This window comes from Anabrus simplex, chromosome 6 (assembly GCF_040414725.1).
Source record: "Anabrus simplex isolate iqAnaSimp1 chromosome 6, ASM4041472v1, whole genome shotgun sequence".
NCBI classification, from domain to species: Eukaryota; Metazoa; Arthropoda; class Insecta; order Orthoptera; family Tettigoniidae; genus Anabrus; species Anabrus simplex.
Genome location: NC_090270.1, coordinates 200,063,877 through 200,088,884, shown reverse-complemented (window position 1 = coordinate 200,088,884; position 25,008 = coordinate 200,063,877).

Sequence of the window (25,008 nt, the reverse complement as noted above, 5' to 3'; positions counted from 1 at the left end):
GCATTTCCAGAGCTAACGTGATATCAGTAGGCAGTCTATTAAGCCTCAAAGAAATCTTTCATCGATTTAGAGATGGCGACAGGCGGATGCTCGCGAATACGTCCCCACTTTAAGAGCTGATGAGATTAATCCGCTTCAGTTCAGGGCACTGTTCCGGAACTGGCGTGATCTAAAAGCATCGTAGTTCTTTATCGACACTATAGAATGTCGCGTGATAGCGCAGGGAAAATATACTGTGGGCATTTTCTTTATCTTCTTCATGACGTCTCTAGCTAAAATGACGTGTATGCAGATTTTTTTCATTGGAAGATAATCCGCAATATTATTATCAGCTATGCCACCAGACAGAAAAAAAAAACGTTCGTCATAGGTCAACTGTTACTCTTTCCTCATTATCTCGACGTAAGTTCTCAAAAGTAACCTAATGATATTGTTAAGAAGCAAGTCATTCTTTTGATTGTCAACTCATTTAATATACCTAACGTATAAGTGTTTCCAGAGTAATACAGTTTTTACAGAAATGTTATACTGTTCTAGGTGCTCGACAGACCGGGAAGACTTATATGTTACCCTAATTATTTTAAACAAAGGAAACTTATGAATATGATGAAACAACGTATGAAAATGGAGCTTTTTAGAAAATTCACAAGATTAACCCTCAAATATACGCGCTGCGTTGTTATCCACGCCGGGCGATTACTATCCTGTTCACAAGGGTGCAAATATTTATTTGATAATCACAGCTTCTTAGTACCTTTCCGTCCACAGCCTCGTCACATGTCTTCAAAAAAATCAGCCATTTTACACGTCGCTGTTGGCTGGGGTGAATTGCACCCCGCGCCTGTGATTGCTTAACAGAATCTCGTCGGTTTATTTTTGCGACTAATTTGCTTCTAAGGTATCAACTACCCACTGTCTTTTTTTTTTTTTTTTTTTTGCTGCTGGGAGTTGGAAGGAAGCGGCCGTGGCCTCAATTAAGGTACAGCCCCAGTATTTGCCTGGTGTGAAAATGGGAAACCACGGAAAACCATTTTCAGGGCTGCCGACAGTGGGGTTCGAACCTACTCTCTCCCGAATACCGGATACTGGCCGCACTTCGGCGACTGCAGCTATCGAGCTCGGTCTACCCACTGTTGTCTTAAATTCAAATCAATTTTCAGTCATAATGAAATATGGGTTGTCGTTTTTACTAATGAACGACTTTGGCATATTTTAAACTATAACTTGTACAATATGAACAGTTCTATGAGAGAAGACAGAAGAGCTGTGATGACAGTGAAACTGAATTGTTCCTTGAACTACGGGAATATGCAGATTTCATTTCTCCCAGCAATATATATATAAATAAATAAATAAATAAAAATCTGTACTGTAAGGAATCGAACGTCATTCTCTCTTGTGAGTCATTTATACTCAATTGGTATGGAATATTTAAATGTTAATCTGGGGACAAACAATTCATGCTATATCATAGGTCAATTTGATTGTACTTTATTTTAGGAAGTTATAGTTTTAAAGTATATTTTAAATGCCGCAAATTGCTTTATTAGTTCATGTTCTAAAAGTAAATGAACTTTAAAAAAAATTCTGATGATATTGATAAGATATTCAAGTCATTTTACACTAAAGTTCACAATAAATATATTCACAAGTTGTACAAATTTCAGCTTAAAACATGTTTCTAGAAACATTTCAGAGGATACGACTTGATTAGCCAACAAGAAGATTCACTGATGCATAAGGTACTGTAAAACACTCAATTAATACAAAACATTTAATTTTACAGGAATATAAACTCTAGGTTGTAATGCACCTGCGCGTGATAAAGTAAAAACCACAAAAATGCTTTGCACCAAATATATTTTTGTTGCTCCTGAAGGATGTCCTGTGAGGCATTATTCTCATTACTAACACGCATCGAAATGTAATGTAACGTCACCTGTAAGCTGAACGTAGAAGTACGACATGCATGTCTTGGTACAAGAACCCTTGGACACAATATGTACATAATGCAGTTTGTAGCATGTTCAGTGTGTAAACATGCCTGCAGGAGCCATTACAGCATTTGTTCGTACGCACGTTGTTACACCGCATTAGGAAAGTCTCCTCGTGGGCACAATTACCCAAAAGGGCGCAAGAACCACTGTCATGTGAAAAAATATTGGAAATCGTTCTCACAGTGGTTGCCCACCGTCAACGATAGAAGCTCCACTACTTGCGAATACCATTTCACAGGAACCAAGAAGACCGGGCTACATTATTCCTTCCTGAAAGCAACTAGGAGCGCAGTGTTTACTCAAATAATCCGAAATCATCTTCATAGGGCTCCACCTACACTCCTGAGTTTCTTGTTGAACATCTGCACGTTCACCTCAACACAGTTACGCCAGGTGCAGTTGGGCACTTGCTGATGAACGCAGAATTTGTCTGTCGCTCTATAAATGACCAGGGGCTGCCTGGCCGAGGCGGCAAAGGCGTGCTCGGTTCGCCCGAAAGGACGTGGGTTCGAATCCCCCGTCAGGAAGTCGTAAACTTTAAGAAACGAAATTTCCATTTCCGGAAGTGCACATGGCCCTGAGATTCACTCAGCCTACACAAAAAATGAGTACCAGGTTAATTCCTTGGGGCAAAGGCGGCCGGGCGTAGAGCTAACCTCTTCTACCCCATCACGTGCCAAGGTTACGAATAGTGGAAGCCTTTACCTTCCATCCCTCCAATGGCCTTCATGGCCTGTACGGAGACGATTTTGGTCTTTGCTGTGCTTATAAATCACCAGAGGAGGGTGTGAAAACAGCGAAGTAACGTTGGGCGAATTACATACAGCTGCTGTGCTTATAAATCACCAGAGGAGGGTGTGAAAACAGCGAAGTAACGTTGGGCGAATTACATACAGCATGCAACGGGCCGAGTATAAGAAGGCAGATCCACCGTGCTTTTAGCCGCTCATTGTCGTTGAGGGCACTGTGAAAAGAGTACATATTGGGACTGAGACCTCCAGCCCATTGTTTGGCCATAGATTATGGATGATAATTATTGCTTTAAGAGGAAGTAAAATTGGGAAAGCATACTCTTTATAACACTAATCAGAGAGAAAAATTGGAAGAGATCCGTCACTTCGAAAAATGAAGCTATCGGGCAAAGAAAGACAAGGGCCACGATGGGCGTGTAAATGAAAGACTCCCTAGCCTCGGAAACTAATAATGTCGAGGTCGGAAAAGAACAAGAGTTCACCAAGGAATATCGGATAGGATAGATGAAAGTGAGGAGCCTGCCACAAGTAAGTGGAAGGAATGCCAGGATTCAGCTAAAGGACCCCGTGTTCGCCAACCCACGCTCCCAAGTGGAGAGCCTTAGGAACCTCTTTTAGTCGACTCTTACGACAGGCAGGGGCTACCGTTGGTATTTTTCCACCGTCCTCGCCCACTGGAGGAACATATTGGACACAGGTCCGCTTCTCAAGACAGCAATGTGCACACGCACAGCTCCCGTCATGTTAACGGGTTCCTCAGAGAGGTTCAGATCGAATGCATAGGATGGTTTGCGAAGTCTGCTGGCATCAATCGGATTGACCACAGCTGGGATCAGCTGAAAAAAAAGGAGTGTGAAGGCGTAGAAACCCGCTTATCAACAGAGTGACGCCAGATGCAGATGGGTAAGAAAAATTATTATGAAATAGAGTAAAGAATTTGGAGGATTATGATAGGGGATTGCTGGTTGGAAGCCCGGAGAAAAGTGCCATTATGGTAGGAAAGAGTGATATTTACTTTACGTCGCACCTACACAGATAGGTGTTATGGTCGACGATGGGACAGGAAAGGTCTTAATTAAGGTACAACCCCAGCATTTGCCTGGTGTGAAAGTGGGAAACCACGAAACACCATCTTCAGGGCTGCCGACAGTGGGGTTCGAACCCACTATCTCCCGGATGCAAGCCTACAGCTGCGCGACCCTAACCGCACGGCCAACTCACCCGGTAAGAAAGACTGAAGAGGTTTGATAAATGATGGTACCGAGTAATGAAGTGGAAGGAATATGAAAGACGACTGCTGGTCCTAAGCCCGGAAAGAGTTTTGGGGTGAATGTCCGGCTTTTAGCCGTTAAGATAAGAAAGGGTTGGAAAAAATCCGACCTTGAACCACTGGTCAAAACATAAAAAGACCTAGAGTGTCTCTAATGATCTTGGAAAAATCTGAGATAAGATACATTCTTTATTGATTAGTTTCTCTAAAACAAATGTTTTTTGGTGTTCGTTCACTTTTCAAATTCGGTTTATCATCTGAGTAGCCGTGTTGAAACACCGGATCCCGTGAGATCTCCGAAGTTAAGCAACATTGGGCGTGGTCAGGAGTTGGATGGGTTGCCACGCACTGTTGGTGGGGGGTATGGGAATGGAGGAGCGGAAAGGAACTGGCCACCCTACCGCACGTAAACTCCGGCTCAGGAGCACCTCTGCGGAGGTTCGGACATGCCTTCGGGAAGAATAACCATTACCTTACCTCTGAGTACTTAGATTATGCCTTTACTCTTCAAAAGGTAAGAGTGACCGCATTTTGCTATTTCCTGATTTATGCTTTTTTTTTTTTTTTTTTTTTCAACTGTTACTTGGTACAGGCCAGAGCAAAATGTCCTAGCCTCATTTGTGTTTGTGACAGTATGGATACTGCTGAAGTGTGGGTGGCGCTGAGTAATGACTTTCGGAACACGACTAGTGCATCCGGATGTTATCCATTTGGTCAGTCGTGCTGGAATGGTTTCAGTCCAGTGAGGAAAGAAGTTGCAAACTACGTCACTTCTCATTCTACCTTTACACTCCTCATTTTGGCGTTGCCATCAGTTTTTTTTTTTTTTTTTTTTTTTTGCTAGGGGTTTTACGTCGCGCCGACACAGATAGGTCTTATGGCGACGATGGGATAGGAAAGGCCTAGGAGTTGGAAGGAAGCGGCCGTGGCCTTAATTAAGGTACAGCCCCAGCATTTGCCTGGTGTGAAAATGGGAAACCACGGAAAACCATTTTCAAGGCTGCCGATAGTGGGATTCGAACCTACTATCTCCCGGATGCAAGCTCACAGCCGCGCGCCTCTACGCGCACGGCCAACTCGCCCGGTACCCCATCAGTTTTGACAGTTTCCCTGTAAGAACATTTTGGTGGTGCCAACTGAGGATTCAAGCATCCTCCGGGCTGGAGACTTAATAGGAAGATTGTCACTCTGAGTTACAATGAGAACTTGTCAAAACGGAGAGGATTAAATGAGCTGAATGCACAGTCAGTGTGGGTCATACAGGCATAAATTTGTGCTCGGGAGTGTGCATCAGAAGCCGTGTAAGTGGCATACAGCAGTCCAGTCTCCATTCACAAGAAACTACCATGAGGTTTTGTACGGCTCCTTGGCTGAATGGTTAACGTACTGGCCTTCGGTTCAGAGAGCCCCGGGTTCGATTCCAGGCTAGGTTGGGGGTTTTAACTGCGTATGGTTAATTCCTCTGGTTAGGGGAATGGGATTTTACTTTCCACATAGATGACTTATCTTCCTTTATGTACAACACACTACCCTACTAAACATCATAGAAACACACAATGATGCTAGATCTCTCCGCGTAAGGTGAGCGTCAGGAAGAGCATGCGGCCGTAAAACTGGGTCGAACCTACATAAAGTACCTACCCCAAGAAGAAGGAAAAAAGGCTTTTAGTAGGTTTTAGAATCCAGGGGTTCACAAAGTGTGTGAAGAGACACGGTGCCCTAATAAATATGACATTACTTCCACTTATATATGCCAAATCTGTCCTCGTGATAATGATGGTGGTGGTGGTGGTGTTGATTATCATTTAAGGAGAAATACAACTAGGCAACCATCCTCTCTTAATGCTAATCAGAGGAGAAAGGAAAAGGTCTGACACTGCGACGACGAATGAACGTAGAGGCAAAAGAAAGGGGAGAGCTACGAAGGGTATGAAAATGTAAAACTCCCTACGCCTCGAAAAAATACCGTTAGGGTTGGAAGGGAACAAGAGTTGATCAAGGGAATTCGGATAGGAAAGATGAAAGTGAGGAGTCTTGACAGGTAAATGGAAACAATGCCAGACTCAGCTTGGGAACTGTGATTGCCAACATACGCTCTCAATTTCAGAGCACCTGGCCCCCTTTCAGTTGCCTTTTACGACAAGCAGGGGATACCGTGGATGCAATCTGCACAAGCGGACGTCTGTCTTGTCAGACCTTCCCTGTCTAACTTTAGTTCCTCTCTGTCCCCTACGGAATAAGTCTTGCGAGGCTCATTATTTCCTGTATTCGTCAGCTCTGGAACTCTCCTCTACTAGCGAATTATTTTAACAATCACTTTAACGTCAGGCGAACACTGCGAAGTTCTCGGTTACCCTTTTGTAGTAAAAGGGGAGGTAGTGAACGTGACTGTAAATAAGGTACAGATCTATCTCTACCGGGCGAGTTGGCCGTGCGCGTAGAGGCGCGCGGCCGTGAGCTTGCATCCGGGAGATAGTAGGTTCGAATCCCACTATCGGCAGCCCTGAAGATGGTTTTCCGTGGTTTCTCATTTTCACACCAGGCAAATGCTGGGGCTGTACCTTAATTAAGGCCACGGCCGCTTCCTTCCAACTCCTAGGCCTTTCCTATCCCATTGTCGCCATAAGACCTATCTGTGTCGGTGCGACGTAAAGCCCCTAGCAAAAAAAAAAAAAAAAAAGATCTATCTCTTGTCAGATTAAAAGATGTGAAATCAGGCAAGAGATTCGTTAGGGCTCCTGAGGGTCGGTCTTAGATGCACCATATCGCAGCCAGGCAACTCACTTGGTTCTACTCATGTTAGAATATTTCGCATTGCTCTTTAGAACAATAGTCGTCGTACTTCTTATTATTAAAAGAACATAGTTCTAAACCCTGACTGTGGTGGTGATGGTGGTGATTATTATTTTATTTGCTAGTGGCTTTACGTCGCACCGACACAGATATGTCTTATGGCGACGATGATTATTGTTTTAAGAAGTACAATTGGGCAATCATCCTCTATATAGCACTAATCAGAGAGAGAAAAATGGATAGGATCTGACACTTAAGAAAATGAAGGCATCGGCCAAAGAAAGATAACGGTCACTAAGGGCGTGAAAATGAAAGACTTTCTAGGCGTCCATACGTAATACCGTCGGTGTGGGAAAATAACAAGAATTGACCAAGGGTAGTCGGATAGGATAGATGAAAGCGAGGAGCCTAACACAAATAAGTGGAATCAATGCCAGAACTCAGTTAAGCGCCCCCTGGTCGCCAACTCACGCAACCAAGAGCCACTGAGGCCACTATTAGTCCCCTCTTACGACAGGCAGTGGATACCGTGGGAGTTATTGTACCACCCCTACCCACAGTTGGATACAGGCCTGACGGATCTTGGCCTGCCAAGGGGCACAGCTCATCCCGTAGGCCTAAAGGTTACGTGGTCAGTGCAATGAATTCTCTCGACTGTTATTCTTGGCTTTCTAGATCGGGGCCGCTCTCACCGTCACAATGCCCCTCATTATTTCCCACGTAGGCTGACTGGGACTCGAACGAACCCTCATATCCAGATTTAAAAACCCTGACCTGGCCGGGAATCGAACCCGACAACTGGCCACCCTACCGCAAATAACCTCTGGTTCAGGATGTCTAATCAGAGGCTTCTGGCTTAGCAGGCGTTGATAACTGGATCGCCAATGTCCTATTTTCGATTAGGCACTTGGCTGGTTGGCTAGCTGATGGTTCTACCACAAACATTGTATTCATTCCTGTACCATCAGACCACTCTCTTCCCGATCTAGTGCACAGTATCCATTCTAAATCGCACGAGAGGAGGCTTGTCGTAAGATGAGGAAATATAACTCACAGAGTTGCATAAGCAACGGAAGAAATCAGGAAGAGTGGCCATTGAAGACAATGCGAGCCCAGCCTGAAATAATGGCTTGTAAATGAAGGAGTACAGGATGTGCATATAGACGTTCCACAGTGTTCTGCTAGGCTTCACAAGATATTTTTTAAGGAGAGAACAAACATCTTGGTACTTCCTGTCATAATTATTGATTAGAGACCTTTGGTGAAGCATTCCGTCTCAACCCTCAATATTACAAGGGCGAATCAAATGAATACCCTAAAAGCGTAATAAAAATTCGAAATATGTTGCCTCGGTTCTGTACTTGGCACTACTGTTACCAAGGCTTTAACTAATTTCCCAAAGGCAGCATCACCAAGCAGACATTCAAGGACCATCAAAGTACAGGTGTGACAATGGTCACCCCGCTTCAAATATAAACGACAGTAGAACAGCGGTCTGTTATTCAGTTTTTGAGTAGAGAAAGTCTGAAACGTATTGCAGTTCATCGATAAATCACGATTCAGTACGATGATGCATGTTTCTGACAGCAGTAAAAGGACAATGTTTGTCCCGATACTGCCCATGTCTTCTGCATGCATCATTCACCAGACCTTGCCCCTAGTGAGGATGATGATGCCTAACATCGAAGGACATTTGCCCCACACCCCCTAGTGATTACCACATGTTTGGACCACTCAAGGTGGCACTGGAGAAAGACATTCCGTTCGGATGAAGATTGTGGATGAAGGGACGAACGACAGGCTGCGCAGACAGTGAAAACATTTTTCTCTTCAGAGGAATTCATACACATTGTAATCGCTGAATTACTTACACTGAGGGGACTACGTAGAAAAATAAAATAAGTAAACTGAAGAAAATATTGAAGGTTTTAATTTGACTCGGCCATTCGGTTTATTGGCTGAGTGGTCAGCGTCGCGGCTTTCAGTTCCGATAGTCCTGAGTTAGATTACCGTCCGGGTTTGGAAATCTTATGTATTTTGATTCCCTCAAATTGGGGCTTGTGTGTTTGTGCTCTGAAATTCATACACTTATTGGCTGAGTGGTCAGTGTCGCGGCTTTTGGTTCCGATAGTCCTAAATTCTATTGCCGTCCGGGCCTGGAATTTTAATATTTTTAAATTCTTAGATCGGGGACAGGATGTTTGTGCTGTCCGCAACATTCCTGCAATTTATACACCAAACACAATAATTCTCTCCACTACAACACGCAATATCCCATATACAGCAGATGCCGCCCAACCTCACAGGAGGGTCTGCCTTACAAGGGCTGCACTCGGATAGAAATAGCCACACGAAATTATTATTTACAAGATTACTCATTTGATTCCTAGCGAAATCGGCAATCGCTCCAGGGTCTCGCTGGAGTGCTGAGATCGAAGCAGATAGTCGGTTGACCCACAGTACTGTGACGTAACACCGAGTGTTATTGTTGCTACGCTAGGATGCACGCATAAAGAGGCTTCCTGTTTTGTTCGCACTGATATTTATCTCTTCCCACACGGCTGAGTACCTTACTTTATACGTCAATTCACGTCCGCTCTGCTGTCAAACCGTCGTACCTAAGGCAATGCAAGTTCCACTTTTGAAAATAAATCTTGGCTTGTCAGCGTGAAATATCAGACTGAATTAATTTATATGAAGGAATCCACCTTAAAATTAGGCTTAAGAATCCTAGCTTAAGTGATAAATGTGGAATACAGTAGACATTTTTCCTGTTAATTTAACGTTGTGTATTTCGAAACTGAATTCTCTTAACTTCCTTTAGGTTCAACACTTGTATATTTCCAGCATTGTCATACATTCCTTGCTCGACCACAAAACGCAAAACATGAAAACACGACCAGTGACACCAATACAAGGAATGTAGGCCGGACAGGCTTGGTAAAGAACCATTTCATTTTTTTTTTTTTTTTTTGCTATTTGATTTACGTCGCACCGACACAGATATGTCTTATGGCGACGATGGGATAGGAAAGGCCTAGGAATGGAAAGGAATCCGCCGTGGCCTTAATTAAGGTACCGCAGCATTTGTCTGGTTGAAAATGGGAAACCACGGAAAACCATCTTCAGGGCTGCCGACAGTGGGGTTCGAACCCACTATCTCCCGATTACTGGATACTGGCCCGACTTAAGCTACTACAGCTATCGAGCTCGGTCCATTTCATTCGTAGGCAATATTTTTTAAAGATCCCTCCTACACAGTCGTGTGAACTGGATGGGGGAAAGTTTATATCACATAAATCACCATGTAATCGTAGCATCCGGGACCCGCACCCCAGGCAGAGTGCCCGAGGGCTACTTAGGAGTCATAAGTCCCTGAAGCTGGAGAATCCTGGAACAGTACTGGCTGCTCTTCGCCGCGCCTTCTAGACGTCGTGCCGTGCTGTGTGGTTTGAAAGGGAAAGTGGTACAGCGAAGTGGCCAGCAGCTAGGAAACACTAACCTCGATTTCACTTGCATTACTAGGCCAGCCAGCCAGCAGAACGACGTGGTACACTCGCTGCCCGATGTTGTGGAGCACAACATTGTATCGAGAGCGAAAGTTAATCCGCGACACCAGAATAATTGCTGGCAACTAGAAAGTGAAAATCTCGCTGATCAGATTCTTCAAGGACACTTCCAATGACTCCAATGTTAATATTCTAACTAGGCATTTCTACAATATGGAATTTACATTAAAATAGAATAGTAATAATATTCTTCCTCTTCCTGGCCTCCTTCCTAACTTACTAGAGTCGGCGCTTTATTTGGATTTGGCTCTGGTTTACGGCCGGATGCGCTTCCTGTCGTCAACCCTATGTGGAGGAATGTATTCCATATTGCGTTTTGTTATGCAATTTTCTTTACGTCGCACCTACACAGATAGGTCTTATGGCGACGATGGGATAGGAAAGGGCTAGGAGTGGGAAGAAAGCGGCGCGAGGTGGCCTTAATTAAGGTACAGTCCCAGAATTTTCCTGGTGTGAAAATGGGAATCCATGGAAAACCTATTTCGTTCATCTATGGTGGTTGATAGAACAATGTGTTGCATGTAGATGAAGAGCATTATAGGTCTATAAGGCGAACACAAATACGTAGTCCCAGAGAAAGAGGAATTAGTCATTCAAAGTTAAAATCTTACTCCCCATCGACAATCGAACCCATTACCCCCTGAACCGGTCTAGCACATCAAGAAGATAAAATGTAATAATGATGATGATAATAATAATAATAATAATAATAATAATAATAATAATAATAGCCAACGGCCGTAGCCGTGTTGAGACACCGGATCCCGTGAGATCTCCAAAGTTAAGCAACATTGGGCGTGGTCAGGATTTGGATGGGTTGTCACGCGCTGTTGGGTGGGGGGGAGGGGTAAGGGAATGGAGGAGCGGAAAGGAACTGGCCACCCTATCGTACGTAAACTCCGGCTCAGGTACACCTCTGCGGAGGTTTGGACCTGCCTTCGGGCAGAGTACACCCTTACCTTCCCTTAATAATAATAATAATAATAATAATAATTTTATGAGGTCCGCCTCTGTGGTGTAGTGATTAGTGTGATTAGCTGCCACCCCCGGAGGTCCGGGTTCGATTCCCGGCTCTGCCACGAAATTTGAAAAGTGGTACGAGGGCTGGAACGGGGTCCACTCAGCCTCGGGAGGTCAACTGAGTAGAGGTGGCTTCGATTCCCACCTCAGCCATCCTGGAAGTGGTTTTCCGTGGTTTCCCACTTCTCCTCCAGGCGAATGCCGGGATGGTACCTAACTTAAGGCCACGGCCGCTTCCTTCCCTCTTCCTTGCCTATCCCTTCCAATCTTCCCATCCCTCCACAAGGCCCCTGTTCAGCATAGCAGGTGAGGCCGCCTGGGCGAGGTACTGGTCATTCTCCCCAGTTGTATCCCCGACCAAGAGTCTGAAGCTCCAGGACACTGCCCTTGAGGCGGTAGAGGTGGGATCCCTCGCTGAGTCCGAGGGAAAAGCCGAACCTGGAGGGTAAACAGATGATGATGATGATGATGATGATGATGATAATTTTATGGCCTCAGATTCTCAGATACCATGTGCAGTTATCTTGTTTTGGCGCCATTTAGGTTGCCTCCATGTCAATATCGTCATTCCGGTTCACTTTAGCAGGTACCAGAGAAACCTGAACACTTTTGGACAACCTGTGGCTGAGTCGTTAAGTAATATTTTCGTGTAAACATCAAACGTAGGAGGATAACTAGAAATTTTTACATGCCAACATCGTACGACATGCAGTGCTGAATGGACGTCCTTCTGTCCTACAAAGATCCGTCTACTCAGCCGATTTTGAACCTGCGCTCTTAGACTCTAGAAGAGGACAATCTACCACTGATATATAGAGGGAGTTAATAGAGAAATGGCGCAGTAGAAAGCTTAATAGCCAGAATAATTAGAATATTAATGTAGATCTGAGTCTGTTTAACGTCGATGTGAAAAGGTTCAGTAACAATTTAACCAGTTGTTTTAAGTTCGAATATGCTTCCTGCTATCACACGCTGAGCGCAGCGAAAAATGTCATAGAGATTCGCACCCTGAATATTCGGATTGGTGTCCAGTGGTTGACCACTTGATTCGAACCCCACAGTCGGCATTTTTCAGGGGTTTCCTGTATTTACCGTTGGTAATTGGCTGGACTGAGATTTAACCCCTTGCGCTCGCAGGTGGGATATGTGTCGACTTCATGATCTCCTGCCGTATGTCGAAACTGTATATACTTTTTTATTTCGAAGCCCAGATCCATTTGTGTGAACTGGTATGGGCTAGAACAAATTTGTTACTTTTATTGACCTATCTCAGACTCTTCCTTGACTTTGATAATATGAAAGTGACTAAGGGTCGGTTGGTGTTTGCATGTCTGTGGACTTGGAAAACTGACATGTAATAGCACCTTCTGGCTCAGTGAGGAAGGTAACGGAAAGCTACCTTACTCCTCATTCTCCAGTGCATCTCTTTCGTGAATATTAGGTCGTGTGTGCAATCTTGTAAAGTATTTTATTTCGGTTTGAGATTAGTATAGTAATTTTTTAGCCTTCATAATTGCTAGCAAGGGACCCATAGTTTACCAAAACTAAAGAATACGATTCGAGTGATGAAACCAGAGTCGGGCTTCTTCGCTGAATGGTCAGAGTAGTAGCCTAGGGTTCAGAGGTCAGGCTGATGCTTCTTTTATAATAAACTAACAGTACTGTAGTACCCGGCGCTGCCCAGGTAATATATAATTTTAATCTTTACTTACAAGATCGGTATTACCTGTTAATTATGTGTAAAGTGATTTTTTTGTACATTTCTTTGTTGTGACGTTGATTGATATCTTAAGCGCTATTTTGTAATTTTGGGGTTATTGTTTCATTTGAATGTTTCGCGTTGAACGTTGTCTTGTGGCAGCCCAGATTGTCTGGGGTGTAGTGGATCCTTTGAGATAAATAATGAAAATAAATTATAACTGTACGTATTTACGCATTGTGCTATAGATATAATGTACACGATTCCAAATGTCACTGGGGCTGTCACCAATATGCCCTGCGACTTCGAAAACTGTGGATTCAGCACTAATATCGGACGTTTACGATTATTAATATTATTATTATTATTATTATTATTATTATTATTATTATTATTATTATTATTATTAAACCCCTTCTACTAGTCGTACTAGGAGTGTCTTATCCCCATTATTTTTTTCGGATAGTAATTTGTTTGTGAATCAAGTTTACTTGAGTGTTATGCTGGAACATACACACATACATCAATAATCTCGGACATTTTGTGCATTTTCTTTTTTCGCCGCCTTCTCATTCCCCATACAGATGGAGACTGTAATTGGATGTAAACGGCATGCGGAATACCACTATTCATCTCAGCGACACCGAAAACCATGGATTCGACACTAATTGGTCATTTTAGACTATTTTAAATGTCACCTCCTCCCTACCTCCACCCCTAGGGGTACAAGAAGTGTTTTACCCCAAAATCACTTTTTTCAGATAGTAAGTAATTTATGAGCTACGCTGGAACATACACACATAAATCCATTACCTCGGTCATTTTCGTTTTCACACCTTCTGTTCCCCTGTGCCGATGGGGACTGAACTTGGACGTAAGACGGCATGGACTATTCGTTTCGGCGACTCCGAAAACTACGGATTCGACACTAATTTGGTTGTTTCCGATTATTTTTACATGTCAACCCTCACCATCCCTGCCCCTAGGGGTGAACGGCACCCGGAGTGTCACTATTTATCTCTGAACCCGAAACCTATACTGTCTTCCACTCCTCCAAGGGCCTTCATGGCCTGTAAGGAGAAGGCGTTACTCTGCTTCCTAACAATAATTAACTCAGCGTGATAATTATAACAACATAACTGAGAATTAAAGCTACATCAAACATATAGGATTTTGTAGTGCTTTATAATTTTATTTTATTAAAGGTTCTAATAAATAAGCCTCCGTGGCTCAGGCGGCAGCGCGCCGGCCTCTCACCGCTGGGTTCCGTGGTTCAAATCCCGGTCACTCCATGTGAGATTTGTGCTGGACAAAGCGGAGGCGGGATAGGTTTTCTCCGGGTACTCAGGTTTTCCCTGTCATCTTTCACTCCAGCGACACTCTCCAATATCATTTCACTTCATCTGTCAGTCATTAATCATTGCCCCAGAGGAGTGCGACAGGCTTCGGCAGCCGGCACGATTCATATCCTCGCCGCTAGATACTGGCTTCATTCATTCCATTCCTGACCTGGTCGAATGACTGGAAACAGGCTGTGGATTTTCTAAGGATCTAATAATTCTGCTAGTAGCGCATTTCAGTGTTCAGTTCTTTAATTTGTGGACAGACATTTGTCACTGAGTTTCGTGAATAATGTGCATTACTTAAATTACAGACATTTCTATACGGATGTTCAACTTTCTTCATGCTGGATTATTCGTACATTCATTGTACTAGGAATTAGTCAGAATGTTTTCCTTTTGACCGCCAGGGAATCCCTCTCAAGTTTTTCTGTCATTCTTTTTACGTTGCTTGCTAATGGCTTCTGGGAATGCGCGCGAGAGGAATATACCATTCTTGTTAACTGTGGCCGACTGTACTTTAGACAGCTGAGCATATGAGCTTGTAATATAGACAATGATATATGATAATAAATAGGAACTAATTAAAGCCAACATTGGTCAACCACTTGATGCCCAATCCGAATGTCCTCTTCCGTGGAGTGTACCTATTATTCTCCTGGGTATCTACCTCTCGAAGACATTGAATGTTGCAATATCTCTTAGTGTGAGCCCTCAACCGCAGGCGTGCGTAATGAGAGCCATCAACCAGATGTGCGGTCTCTGATACCATTGCCGTATTTAGTATTCTTGTCGGCACAAGAAGAATACAATGGATGTGGAATACATTGCATTGTACACTTTTACATTCCTGTGCCCAGTTAATAAAAACAGGGATGGAATATATTACAGTATTTAATTTATAATATCATAAACGTTCTTGTGCCAACTACTGTTTGTAAATGCAAGAGTTGGCTACAGATAGATGTATCAGTGAAATTATATCAAGAAAAAATGAACAGTGAATGAAATGAGTGGATTAATACACAATCAGTGATAAAATTAAATAAAAATTTAAATAATCACCGACTTTCTGTGAAGATCTTGTTTAGTATATGTTTTGACAACGAGTAAAAGCAATTGTGTCAACACAGTCTTGCGGTCTAAGTGATCGACCGATGGCAGCCTCCTCCTCCTCTTCTTCTTCTTCTTCTTCCATTCTCCTCCTTCTTAAGGAAGATTGAAGAACAAGGAGAGAAAAAGATACAGGATTATCTTGGAAATTTTTCTTCTTTTTCTTCTTCTTCTTATCGATGATTGAAGAATAAGAAGAGAAAATATACAGGAGGATCTTGAAATTCTCCTCCTTCTAATGAATACGAACTCGCCTAAGAGGAACACTCGGTTAACTGAACAAAATTTTAGTCCCGGCAGGGAATGTATTATTTCTTATGGAGAGTCTCCGCCGCCTCTGTGGTGTAGTGGTTAGCGTGATTAGCTGCCACCCCCGGAGGTCCGGGTTCGATTCCCGGCTCTGCCACGAAATTTGAAAAGTGGTACGAGGGCTGGAACGGGGTCCACTCAGCCTCGGGAGGTCAACTGAGTAGAGGCGGGTTCGATTCCCACCTCAGCCATCCTCGAAGTGGTTTTCCGTGGTTTCCCACTTCACCTCCAGGCAAATGCCGTGATGGTACCTATCTTAAGGCCACGGCCGCTTCCTTCCCTCATCCTTGCCTATCCCTTCCAATCTTCCCATTCCCCTACTAGGCCCCTGTTCACTATAGCAGGTGAGGCCGCCTGGGCGAGGTACTGGTCATACTCCCTAGTTGTATCCCCCGACCAAGAGTCTGAAGCTCCAGGACACTGCCCTTGAGGCGGTAGAGGTGGGATCCCTCGCTAAGTCCGAGGGAAAAGCCGAACCTGGAGGGTAAACAGATGATGATGATGATGATGGAGAGTCTCCTCGGTTAACGAGAATTTCGCTTACCACGAATTAGGAACTCCTTTTTAGCTCTCTGCCTCATTATATCTGACATAACGCGAGCCACCAACACTATATATTGTGCTTTGATAAAGTTGTTTCTCTGCTGGGAATGAAAGAAATGCGCTTAGTTGAAAGTAAACCCTTATTATACCATGGTTGTCCGCCTCTGTAGCGTAACGGTCGGTGTGATTAGCTGCCGTCCTCGGGGGCCCGGGTTCGATTCCCGGTACTGCCAGAAATTTAAGAATGGCAGGAGGGCTGGTACGTGATTGAAATGGTACATGTAGCTCACCTCCAATGGGGGTGTGCCTGAAAAGGGCTGCACCACCTCGGGATGAGGACACGAGTTTTTGTCCGACTCGTTGGCTGAATGGTCAGCGTACTGGCCTTCGGTTCAGAGGGTCCTGGGTTCGATTCCCGGCCGGGTCGGGGATTTTAACCTTCGTTGGTTAATTCCATTGGCCCGGGGACTAGGTGTTTGTGCTGTCCCCAACATCCCTGCAACTCACACACCACACATAACACTATCCTCCACCACAATAACACGCAGTTACCTACACATGGCAGATGCCACCCACCCTCGCCGGAGGGTCTGCCTTACAAGGGCTGCACTCGGCTAGAAATAGCCACACGAATATATTTGTTTTTTATACCATAGTTTATTTATATGTTAAGTTACGAGTAAGCGGGATAACAGTCCGGCCCCGCGGTGTGAGAGGTAACGCGCCTGCTTGTCACCCGGCGGTCCCGGGTTCGATTCCCGACCGGGTCAGGGTTTTTTAATTATAATGATTTAATTCCCCTGGCCTGGGGACTGGGTGTTTGTGTCGTCCTTAACATTCCTTTCCTCACATGCAACACATTACACTCCCGCCATTACATAATACACGCAGTTTCCTCACATATGGTGGGAGTATGAGCAAAAGCATTTTTTAAAAAGCGAGTTAACACCGACGTTTCTTGTTGCAATTGGATCGACAGTTAATTGTGAACGATACCGAAGCAATAATGCGGTTTTAGTCTCGTTTCAATAATATGTACATTAAAAGTAAAGAAAGAACACTACTGAAGATCAACAACCGTTATTGTTTGAAGGTTAGCGGTAGTTTTAAGGAGGACGATGTAATTCCATATAGCCTCTAACCACCAGGAAATGTTAACCACCCTGAATATTTCAGAAAGTTTTGCAGCTACTGTACATCTGAAGTCAGCCCTGAGTTTACTGAAGCTATGAATACTGCTGGCCATAAAGTGGCAAGGCACTTTCGTTACGTGAGCGACAGCGAAACGTTTCTCCCGAAAGTGACTTGAGTAGGCCTACCTTAACAATTACTTACGTAGTGCCATAAACTGTACAGTACTGCACCGTACCAGTGTTCTATAATGCTTTACTGTAAGGTGTTAGGTATTCTAATTCTTAAATTTGGGCACTGGTATTCGTTTAACACAAATTGCACTGGTCAACAAAGAAATAAAAGTTGTACGTTTCCTTAACAGAAATAGCCAACTTCAAGTAGAATAGAATAGTCCGATCCCCTAGTTCCGGCTCGATCGGGCGAGTTGGCCGTGCAGTTACTGTCGCGCAGCTGTGAGCTTGTATCCGGGAGATAGTAGGTTCGAACGCCACTGTCGGTAGCCCTGAAGGTGGTTTTCCGTGGTTTGCCATTTTCACACCTGAAAAATGCTATGGCTGTACTTTAATGAAGGCCATGGCCACTTCCTTCCCACTCCTAGCCTTTTCCTGCCCCATCGTCGCCATAAGACCCATCTGTGTCGGTGCGACGTCAAGCAAATAGAAAAAAAAAAGTTTCCGATCGTCCGAAATTTCGGAGAGAACACTATTTTATTGCAATTCATTAAGTTCGATACATGCATTACATTTTCCTTTTACAATTGTTTGACTATTACATCATTAAATATGATTTACTCTGTCCCCTCCTGGACAAACCATGCACATCACAAGATGTGTTTAGAGGAAACAACAGGGCCATCATAGCTGGAGTTTATTGGAAATGCTGACCGGACGTGGAAGTGATGATGATGATGATGATGATGATTTTGTCCTAGACTGTAACGATGTTATATATGCTTAGGACAATCTTCCCCTTCCCTAGCTTATTTAGTTCTTACTTTTGTGTCACTAGTCTTATGGAGTTATCCTACCATTTCAAAATGCCGTATGACTGAATTGAATGAGTCAATGACTGCATGAATTGGTAAATGGATAGTTTCGTGGTTAAATTGTAATGAACTGCATTGAGCATTCCATTATGAGTGAGATTCTGATTGCCTAAAGGAATGAATGAATGAATGAATGAATGAATGAATTCCAAGTCCTCTCTCCCAGTCGCGGATGGCCAACAATTGCGGAGAGAGTTTCATGCAGTATGAAATGATGAACGGATTATTTTTATTATTATTTTATTACATTATTATTATATTTGTACAATACATTTGTTTGTATAAAATTCATTTCCATGCATTCTTATCCAGTTACCTATTCACCGGAGCGTTTGTTTCTTTGATATTCGTTTATAGTCTACTTCTGAGGCATCCCTCATCACATTCCAGCAATAGTCTGCAAGTATAGATGAGTTCAATTGCTCTGGTACCTTTTTTCAGTCGCTGAAATGTCTCGATTGAAATGTTCTCAATGTTCGTTACTTAAATTACCACAATTGTTTTGAAAGAAGTCAAGATAAGAGTGAAGAAAGTGGTTGGATCTACAGTACCATATTACAGCTTAACTCTTAGAATGCCCTCAACCAACCACGGAGATTTACCTCATATAAAATACAGCAAATGTGTGGTACGAAGTTTTATCCTTATTTATTTTACAATCGAAGTAATGGTAATATGCTGTCTTTATTAATAGATCCAATTCACGTTTCTGAGATGAAAAAGTCACTTCACCGCCTATACATTTACACGGCATCTTGAAGTCTAAACTTTCTGAATTGATAACCAAATTAACTTAAGACAATTATGAGCGTGTCTTATGCACCCCTGAAAATAAACCAAAGATCCTAGTTTCTTCATTTATTTATCCCTAAATATTGAGTTTTCTTAGAACTCTGCATACAGAAAAAATATCAGCAGGTACATTTCCCTAACCTTAACAAACGACATTTATGTAATGAAAGTGGCATCTCTATGAATTTTTTAAAAATTTGCTTTACGTCGCACCGACACAGATAGGTCTTATGGCGACGATGGGACAGGAAAGACCTGAGTGTGGGAGGGAAGCGGCCGTGGCCTTAATTTAGGTACAGCTCCAACTTTTGCCTGGTGTGCAAAATGGGAAACCGCGGAAAACCATTTTCAGGGCTGCCGACAGTGAGGTTTAAACCCACTGTCTCCCGGATACAAGCTCACAGCTGCGCGGCCCTAACCGCACGGCCAACTCGCCCGGCAAAATACTGTATAGTTTACTCTGTGTTAACAAACTTAATTTGTAACGCAAAATATTTACCAAAATTAGACATTTTCCATCCGTCATGAAACAAATTCCTGTTGAAAAACAGAACTAGAGATATCTAAGCGTTTCAAAGTATCATATTTGCCTATTTCACATCAAATTGAATAGAAATTGACTGCTTTTATATTCGGAAACATTTTTACTATTGACCTGTGTTATTTTAACACGAACGCTTGATTTTCCGGTCCCCTGGGTTTGGTGTTAACGAGGTTTTACTGTAGCTACACTACACAGCTAGCTTCCTGTCAGAAAGCAGATACGTGCTTACATTCACAGCGTAACGGCAATGATTTGATACACTCATTTGGAATGTCGATGCTGTCCGAAAGACCACGCACGTTCGTAGTTGAGGTTGTTCAAATCTCTATGACACTTGTGAGCACCGGTCAAGATAAGTGTTTTGTAGAGAGTTTAGTCGGTGAGCAACGCCCAGGAGCCCTCCGAATGCGAACATTAGTTTGGCAGCCACTGGTATTCCTAGTTGATTTGGACACTGCTTCCACTATCATCGCTTTTGTCTTTGGTCCTTCCCTATCTTTTGATGAAACGGTCATTCCTGGAAAGACTGGACCTCTTCATTTTTTATCTTCTGCTCCGAGTTAACTAGGGATACTCGACTAGTTGTAGTTCCCCTTGCAACAACCACCAGGACCAGCAGTTAGATAGGCCCTATATGAGAGGAGTCTTTTAAGGGGAGCTACGACTTGTCAATTATCCCCATTTAACACAAAATCAGCTCTGTGCGATCCCTATACACGTATATATTCTTATTATTATTACTTATTATCCAAGGAAGGTAGTTCTATTTTATCTAAAAGTTTGCTGGGGATATCGTTTAGTAGCCGGCCTGAGTGGTTCAAACAGTTGAGGCGCTGGCCTTCTGACCTCAGCTTGGCAGTTTCGATCCTGGCTCAGTCCGGTGGTGTTTCAAGGTGATCAAATACGTCAGCTTCGTGTCGGTAGATTTACTGGCACGTAAAAAATATCCTGTGCGACTAAATTCCGCCACCTCGGCATCTCCGAAAACCGTAAAAGTACATGGTTAGTGGGACTTAAAGCTAATAATAATAATAATAATAATAATAATAATAATAATAATAATAATATTAATTTTATTATTGTTATTATTATTATTATTATTATTATTATTATTATTATTATTATTGCATTAGTTGAACAAAACACTGCATAAGAATATTACAGAGAGTTAGACATGTTGTCTAAGAAACGGATATAACCTGAAGTGCAACACCTTTTCACAAATATATCAGAAACTGGCCGGAAAAATATTTACATTCGGTAAATGAGGTGTCCTAACAAATTGTTTCCTTTGATAGCGTGTAGTGGACAACCGATAATTAAATTAGCTACTGTTTATTCCGATTGAGTATTACAAAGGCATCCTTCTGGTAGTTCTAAACTTACCATGTCCTGTCATAAACTGTATAAGTATAAAGTATAAAAGTGGGTCCAATAATTTTGAGTGATTGGGAAGAACAATTCCCGCGTGACGTGCAGCTAAATTACAAATTACATAATACTTTGTCCTCTCTGTGGTGTAGTGGTTAGCGTTCGATTTTCGGCTCTGCCACGAAATTTGAAAAGTGGTATGAGGGCTGGAAGGGGGTCCACTCAGCATCGGGAGGTCAACTGAGTAGAGGGGGGGGTTCGATTCCTACCTCAGCCATCCTCGAAGTGATTTTCAGTGGTTTTCCCCACTTCTCCTCCAGGCAAATGCTAGGATGGTACCTAATTTAAGGCCACAGCCGCTTCCTGCCCTTTTCCTTGCCTGTCCCTTCCAATACTCCCATCCCTCCACAAGGCCGCCGTTCAGCATAGCAGGTGAGGCCGCCTGGGCGAAGTACTGGTCATCCTTCCTGTTTGTATCCCCGATCCAGGATACTGCCCTTGAGCCGGTAGAGGTGGGATCCCTCAGTGAGTCCGAGGGAAAAACCGACCCTGGATTAAAAGAAAGAAAGAAAGAAAGAAAGAAAAGAAAGATATAATACTTCTCGTCTTTCTGTCTCATATTAGTTCAAGGAATGTTTTTATTCATTAACTGAAATATTATGTTCGTATATTTTGGCTCATCCTGTATAAGTGCCTTGTGCCGACGTCCACGATGACTATAATACGGAATCTCGTTTCAGACTGTACTCCATCGAGTGAGTTGCCTGCCTGGTATGGACCACGCAGCTGTAAGCTTGCATTCTGGGATAGTGATTTCGAACCCCATCGTCGGCAGATCTGAAGATGATTTCTCGTGGTTTCCCATTGTCATACCAGACAAATGATGTGGTTGCACCTTAATTAAGGGCAAAGCCTCTGTCCACTCTGTCCTAGTCCTTTCATGTCGTATCGTCCCCGAAAACCTATCTGAATTACTGCAACGTCAGTTCACTAATCCGGCTCCTTGGATGAATAGTGAGCCATTTGCTTTTAGGTTCCGAGAGTCCCGGGTTCGATTCCAGGCCGGGTCGGAGATATTAACATTAAATGGTTAATTTTTTGGCTCGGGTTTTGGGTGTTTGTGATGTCCCCTACGCAACTCACACGCCACACAAACACACAATACTATCCCCCTACACAATAACACGCAGTTTTTCATACACTGCATATGCTTCCCACTGTCGTCATGCGGTCTGTCTTAGAAATGGCTAGAAATAGCCACACGAAATTTAAAAAAAAAACCTATCACGTCACCAAAATTCCCTTCGTTGTTTTAATGCTATATTAAATAAGTAGCAAAAGTAAAAAAGAAATTCATTAGAAAAAAAGAGACTTCCAATTATATCAGCTACAAGTGGTCACGTCAGTCTCCAGTTAACATATGTAGCCTACGTTAGATAGGAAAGGACCGGAATTTGAGTTCTAGTTTCATGAGGTAATCATGCATTACGTCTTCTTTATGCTCTGGTTCAAGCAAGACGTCAAGTGGTTTGCTCGGTAATGAGGGGCTTACTTACTGAACCAGAAACTGTTTGACACAGTTCAACATTGCCCTGTCAGGAATATGTAAGCTTTATGGAAATGGTCAGCGTAATTTGTTTCCATTTCAAGGGCCATTGTGATAAACTTTCTAGATTATGTTAGCCGCTGGCTCTACGTGAGAACAATAAATCGTGCGATATATCTCACATATAGCTACTAATTTTCTCTCTCCGCGCAACCTTCATTCTCTAGCTACAAGGCAGTCTGTTTGGATACCATAAGGTGGCCCGGAATGCTGTCCTTTTCCTCCACAATTCCTGACCAGTAGAGAAATGCTTCCAGTATTTTCATATTCAACTAACTGATATTCATTTTAAATCTCTAGTGTCCCAAAATTATTTGATGTGATGATATTTACATTAGTATTATTAAGGGGGCATTAACGTGGAGAACCTGGGGATTTCGCAAAACGTTTCTACTCCATCTTTGTTATAGATAGTTGTGCCTTTCACTGTTTAGTCTGCAAGCCTCTGTGAATTAAATAAGTGCCTACACAATCCTCTGTTTGCAACTAGCTCTGTGCTCTCATTTCCTTCCTCACATCTTATCTGTAAATCGTTAAAAAATTGAGTCTATCCTCGTCTTGGCTTTCCTCTGCTTCTCTTACCCTCCATATCCGTATCTATTATTCTCTTAGGTAGTCTAAGCTATCCAGCTCCAGTCACCCACATCACACCACCACCGAAACTGTTTTATACGCAGGGTTGCAAGGTGTTCCCTATTATACGGGCTTTCCCGTATTTGAGGGTCTGAAGTAGTGTCCTGTTTTAAAAGCATACGGGACGCCTTTTTTCTCATATATAAACAACTCACTTCTGCCGTGGTTAAAATGATCTATTTACAGTAGCATTTACAGATCCTACATTTCAGTTGCCTATTCTTCATCGAGAGGTTCTGCACTATGATCGAATCATGTAGGCTAGTAGGCGAGCGAATCACCAGCGCCGAGCCCAAGCGTGGGCATCTTGTGTATGTCAACGTAACAATTAAAATTAAAAACAAATAAATGTTGAAAGGAGTAGATGTTCAACAACTTTGTTAAAGTCAGAAATTCAAGTCTCACTTAACTTTTGACCATAATTGTCAAAAATTTCGTGACTTGATTAAGGGATATTCAGCATTATTTAAAAGGGCTAAAAGTTGAGAAAAATTCTGTACGTGTTTTAAACTTTTCATGCGGAAAAGGAAACAGCAAAGTACTGTAATAAAGTTTGTGCTTACAATGCAATTATAATACAATAAATTTTATCTCAGTTTATCTTAAGGGGGGAGACCCAGCTTAACAAAGGAAAAAATAGGTTAATATTCATTCGATTGTTAAATATGCTACAATTATTGTTGACAATTGCAACACATATCCCAGTATTGGCATGCTTCCTGGCAACCAGAAGCAACTTCAGTAATGTCAGAATTTTAATAATTTTAATATTTTAAAATAAAATATTCAAAATGTCCCGCCTTTTTAACAGTTTATCACTGTTCCCCTTATAAATTCCAAGTTTATAAGAATTTTCATACTTTTCTTTTTTTAAAGTGTGTATTAAAACTCCAGCTACAAAATGAACTTCAATCATTAACAGACTGTGATTTGGATTTTTTGTCGCGTTTTTATTCCGAGCACCAGAAAATATTAATAGCTTTTTAAATAAAAATGTTATGCAAAATCGAATTTAAATCCTATTGGTCTGAATGAGGTACAGATTGTAGTAACCATTATGGGAGGAAACTCTGAAAAAATCATAATTATCCGTGAATCAGTAAGAGAGTTATGAAGGAAACCGTGATTTATTGTTAAAAAGGCGAGAAATTTTGAACATCTTATTTTAAAATGTTATAATTAGAATTTTGACATTATTGAAGTTGCTTCTGATTGCTCTTAAGCATGCCAATCCTGGGTATGTGCAACATTTGTCAACAACGTTTGTAGCATATATAACAATCGAATAAATATTGGCCCATTTTCACCGTGTTGAGCTAGGTCTCCCCCTTTCAGGAAATGTAGTTATGTTGTGTAGAAATGACCTGTCCTTTATTGGCATTTCAAAAAGCTAGCAACCATATACATACGTGCAGATTCATCTATATAGAGTTGATTCCTAACTTAGCCTTTATCTCCTCATTCGGAACCTAGCCTTT